The sequence below is a fragment of the Seriola lalandi genome, unplaced genomic scaffold, assembly GCF_002814215.2.
Source record: "Seriola lalandi dorsalis isolate HSWRI2012SDOR001 ecotype SW California unplaced genomic scaffold, Sedor1 jcf7180002054738, whole genome shotgun sequence".
Taxonomy (NCBI): domain Eukaryota; kingdom Metazoa; phylum Chordata; class Actinopteri; order Carangiformes; family Carangidae; genus Seriola; species Seriola lalandi.
The window spans coordinates 7,333-12,852 of NW_019525291.1; the positions used below are offsets into that span (position 1 = coordinate 7,333).

At 43.5% G+C, this 5,520-nt stretch overlaps 1 long non-coding RNA gene and 2 other non-coding genes across 3 annotated transcripts in view; all 3 read left to right on the forward strand.

Annotated features, from left to right (window-relative positions):
* The window catches only part of LOC147818065 (uncharacterized), a 1,875-nt gene extending 671 nt beyond the window's left edge, over positions 1-1,204 (forward strand). Inside the window, exon 2 of the long non-coding RNA XR_015438353.1 lies at positions 664-1,204. This is a non-coding gene — a long non-coding RNA (uncharacterized LOC147818065). The remainder of the gene's footprint in view (positions 1-663) is intronic.
* A 3,408-nt stretch (positions 1,205-4,612) lies between these two features.
* trnat-cgu (transfer RNA threonine (anticodon CGU)) lies at positions 4,613-4,684 on the forward strand. The gene has a single exon. It is a non-coding gene; the product is annotated as a tRNA-Thr (tRNA).
* A 764-nt stretch (positions 4,685-5,448) lies between these two features.
* On the forward strand, positions 5,449-5,520 carry trnat-cgu (transfer RNA threonine (anticodon CGU)). The gene has a single exon. It is a non-coding gene; the product is annotated as a tRNA-Thr (tRNA).

Consider the following 5,520-nt stretch of genomic DNA (forward strand, 5'->3'; position numbering starts at 1 on the left):
TGTGTGTGTGTGTCTGTATGTGTGTGTGTGTCTGTCTGTGTGGTGTGTGTGTGTTTGTGTGTGTGTGTGTGTGTGTGTGAGAGAGAGACTATGAGTGTGTGAAGTCATATAACAGCCCTACATGAAGGCAGCGTGTGTTCCCTCCCATGTGTCAAAAGGTTTCATGCAGCAATAATGGACGCTGTTTGCCGTGTATTATCACTACTACCCTTAAGGCGACACACACACACACACACACACACACACACACACACACACACACACACATACACAGTACTATGTTGTTACCACAAAGAGGCTTGATGGGGGCTGTTAGGGAGGGGAGGACTGTAACACACACAAATGATGAATACAGGAAGTTTCTAGAGGTGAAGAGAGAGAGACAAATAAAAGAGAAAATATTATAAACACTTAAGTAAAAGCTGGTGTTCTAATTCACGCAATTAACTTTACAAAAAGGTTAAAAAAAAATGTCAGTAGCTGAGACTGGGAGAAACTGTGTTCATGAATCATTAGGAAATGAATAGTTCAGGATGTGTAAAGCGGAGTAATGACCGCTGTCTTATAATAAGTCGCTGCTGATTAACTAGCACAAGCTAGTAACGACTAATTGGCTGCTGATTAATCATTCATGATTTTAACTCTCTATCTCTCTTTCTGCAGGTGGTACAAGAGGTGAGCAATTCCTCATTACTTCATAACTGTCTTGACTGTTACCTTCCTGCTCTGTGACACATACTGAGCCGTCACTGAGCAGATACGTGGAAACTGTATTTCTGTCTCGGGCAACGCCACATATCATGTTGTGGGACGGCTTGGATGCAGTTTAAGACGACATAGATAGCAAAACAAAACATGTGCCTGAGTCCTCGGGCCGAGTCCGGCCCATATACTTCCACATCTGGGCAGATTCCGGCTGTGATCCTCCGGTTATCGGCTGATTGTGTGTGCGCCAAAACTGGCCCAGATGTGGAAGTAGCATCTGAGAATCACGCTGTATACGGGCCAGGTTCGGGCCATAGAACCGGCCGTATCCAACACAAGTGGTAAAAAATGAAGCATCAGCAATGAAGAACCAGAAGCTGCAGTTCCTCTAACGGCCACTAGAGTCTGGCTCCAACAGTGAGTCAGTCCCCAGAGACTCCCATGTTAAACTGTCCAACTTTACAGCAGAAATAAACATGTTTACAGCCTGGTACAAAAACTGTTTTGGTCTCTAGAGATAATTTCCTCCTTCATGACACCTGTTTATATAACTCACCTGTTTATATAACTCACCTGTTTACATTTTATTATGTGGCGGATTGAGGGCGTGGCCTCTTTGAGTGACAGGTGGGTGAATATATTTTTGCCACAAAACGACATGAGCCAAAACACATTAGAGAGCAGGTTAGAGTGGATGAACCTCACCACAGAAACACAGAGGTGACAAATCTGAAGACACATCTTCACACAAACCGTGCACATGTAAACAATTACAAACGCACATGCTCAGAAAATACACACACAACATGAAACACACACACACACACAAACCCAAAATGATAAAGATTCCCTCGGTTGTATCAGAGAAATGAGACGTTGGAGGAGGAGACGTGTTCACTGGTGTGTGTTTATGTTTGTCTCTCCTCGTCCTTCCACCTATCCATCTACCTACCTGTCCATCCTCTCATCCATCCCTACCTTTAATGATCTGTGACGAAGAGAAGCGTCCGGAGGAGAGGAGGAGGAGGAGAAGGAAGTGAGGAAGAGTGCATTATAAAATAAAGGCCCTTAAGGTAAATAAGAAAGATATATATATATATATATAAATTATTGTGCATTGGATAAATAAAACTGCTCTGTGGTTAGAGAAAGTTAGATTCTTTTTAATTATATATTGGTGTTTAAATTGTAAACAAAGTGAAATTAACACAGTACATGAACATGAAACTGATCCGAGCAGCTGCAGCAGAACTTGTAGTTGTTGTACCTGAAGCTTGAAGATGATGATTGTCGAGAATAGAAGAAAAAAACACAGACACACACTTGGCTCATTAACGGACAGACGCAGGTCATTACCCTCGGCGGTGAGAGCGGCGTGGACAGACAGGCTCAGTGAAAAGGTTGAAGGATGACATCAACGCGAACGTAAATGCAAAATGTTTGATTTGTCTCGATGTGATCATCCATCGGTAAAAGCGTCTGCAGCTGGACACATCAGTTCAGACGTCGGCCTTGAACAGAGCTACATGTGTTAACGAGCTGACAACAGCTGATCAGAACGTCCCTCAGAACACACGGGGGGTTCTGACGTACAGATGTTAGAGGTTCTTTCAAGAACATTCTTCCAACATCTGCCCCTTTATGCTGCAAATTAGATTTTTTTATCTGAAAAGTTTATAACCAGGCAGCATGAATAAGGATTTCTCAATTATATATTATATATTATATTATATTATAGTGTTTATTTACTTTTCACAGTCTTATATATCTCAGTTATCTGGGTTTGCAGTAGTTTGGATGCATTTATGTATTTTTATGACTTTTTAATGATGTAATTTTTATGTTGCATCTTGTTGCCTTTCACATATATACCACTTCAAAACGTTTATTATTATTATTTTTATTATTATTTTAATTTGCCACGCCCCTTGTGTAGGTGCACGTCTCCAGGCTGTGAACTAAACATGGTGGCACCCGTGTCCTCTGCTGGACACGCCCCCCGCACGCTGATGATGCGTGTGTTCACATATGATTGGCTGTTTTATATTTTTTTCTTATTCAAATGTAACTTGCGGCGTGTTTTGTGATGATGACCCTGATGAAGGAGCCTCAGGTGCTTCCTCCGTGCAGTGCACCTTGGACCTGAGTGAAGCCAGAAAACTTACTTTGGTATATAAGTATTTCTGAAATGTTTTATTCTGTAAAAACATGGAGGAAAATATATATATAAGGTAAGAAAGAGAGGACAGAGGTCTGAGAGCTTCTGCTGCAGGTGTTTTGTTGGTTTGTTGCATTTAAAGCAGCGAAATAACCAGAAACATGATGAGTGTGATTATGGTTCATACTTCTTACATTCAGAATCTCCCTCGCTCTAAATATTGTAAGAACTGTTGGGAGACTGATGTCGCTCCATTCCTCCCACAGACAGGCCCGTCATCAATGTGTCCAGTCCTGATTCTTGAAGCTTTTATGTCTGTAACAAGTGTCTGCATGAGACGACAGAGGTTCATCACAGCCCCGGACCTCGCCGCTTGGTGGAGACCAGAGCAGAGGAGGGAACTGGGTGACTGCTGGACTTACCGCTGCACGCATCAGATGTTCACGTGTTCTGCTGCCTTCAAGGTCGTAAAAATAAAGTAAATAAATACGTCACCGCTGCTTAAACATCGAGGTTCTGTCGGTTACTAACCGAACTACAAGACATACAACAGAGGCATCACTTTTTCTCTCCTTTATTAATGTTAAAGAACAAAAATAAAAGCTCTGGGAGAGGTCTGATTACATCCTTTAACAACACTGTCTAATTCCCGTGACTGCAGGTAACGGACACGGCCGACACCCTTCATGCACCCACGTCTTGTGGAACTTGATAACGGGATGAGAGAACGGAGAGAAGTAAAAGAGGAGGTTCAGGCTTTCTGGCTGAATGCTCCACTGATTCCTTCAGCTCGTCACTTTTCACTCCTTCCTCTTTAAGTCTTTTTTACCTGCAGACATCTTCTCCACCTTTTCCCTGCTTTTCGCTTTGATTTCCACTCCATCTCCCATTTCCATTTTCCTTTCTTCCCTCCTTGCGATGCCTCCTTCCCCACCGCATCCTGACTTATCCACCCTGCTCGCTCCATTTCCTCTTCCATCTTCCTCCTCTTTCAGCGTTTCCCTGCCTCTCCTCTCTTTTTTTCTTCCCCACAATCCCAATCCTCTGAAATAAATGAGCAACCTGGTTCCTATTCTCATCCTCTCTCCAGGCTGGCATTTAAACGGCAGGGTGGGACACACACACACACACACACACACACACACACACACACACACACGCCTGCTGAGTATGCAGACAGCAGCGTTTGATTGTGCACGGCTATGACATATGGTATCACACACAAGGAGTTTCCACACATGCACAAAAACAGAATCTTCCTTTAGCACATTTGTGTGTGAGAAGGAAAGAGCTGCACACTCTTTCCTCACATGTATCAGGCCTCGGCTGATTTACTCTTTAAAACCAAAACCGTACAAACCTGCATCTGGAGTAACGGTAGGTGACGAGACGGAGCGTTTTTACGCTCAACAAATTACTTTATAACATATATATATAATATAATAAGACATTTTTATACAACACTTTTCAAGATCTTTGCACACGGAAGAGAAATACCACAAAATATAAACACATTCAAATTTAAAAGAAACACCTGATCACCTGGACATCATAGATGAATAACATCAGAATACCAGTCCATAGATTACCATGGTTACCGGTTACCTGAGGATGCTGTGTTGCTACAGTTTCTGTTTGTGAATCTGTGTGTGTGTGTGTGTGTGTGTGTGTGTGTGTGTGTGTGTGTGTGTGTGTGTGTGTGTGTGTGTGCGTGCGTGTGTCTGTGTGTGTGTGTCTGTGTCTCATAGGGGCGTGGTGGCCAAGTGGTAAGGCGTTGGTCTCGTAAACCAAAGATCATGGGTTCAATCCCCGTCCACGCCTTTAGGATCCACCTGTTTACCTTTGATGACCACAGTCCGCTCCGTGAACAGGGTGTCGGTCCTCGCTGACGCTCTCTAGTATAAACTCGCCTTTTGCTAAACACCAAAACAAACCGCAACGTCAGCTGGACTCCAGGGCACGTATCAAGCTAGAAAAGAGGTCAGAGCTCTTTTCCACACATCTCCCGATAAGTAGCAGGTGATGGCAGCAGTCAGGTGATGAGCGGGGAGCGATGACATCACCCGAGAGGGAAGGAAAGGAAGGGCGCTTGGTCCACATCAGTCTAGTTGTCTAGATATAAGATTATATGTTATTTATTGTTTAATTTGAATTTAAATCATGTGTTTATCACACATGAGTTTACAGACAGAGACCTTTGACTCCGCCTGGTTAACACATGTGATGTCACACATGTGATGTCACACACAAGGTTTCTGCTCCACACGTGCACAAAAACACAAATCTTCCTTTAGCACATCTTTCCGTGCAGTCGGGCTGTGAAAGGAACAGATGCTGAGCAGAGGACAGAGCTTTGAAGAAGAGAGGCAGGACGACAAAAGGGAACATAACAACATGTTGAACAGCATGTAAATATTGTAATATTCAGACAGTATAAAACAGCCTGAGTTCTTTGAGACTCCCTGAGCAGATTTCTCAGCTGCACGTTCTTCCCTCTGATCTCCTCTTCTACCACATCTGCAGAGGTGGTCTACCAGATCCACATCTGGAGGCTGATCTTCAGTTACTTTGCCTCAGCTCATTCAGGCGTGGTGGCCAAGTGGTAAGGCGTTGGTCTCGTAAACCAAAGATCATGGGTTCAATCCCCATCCACGCCT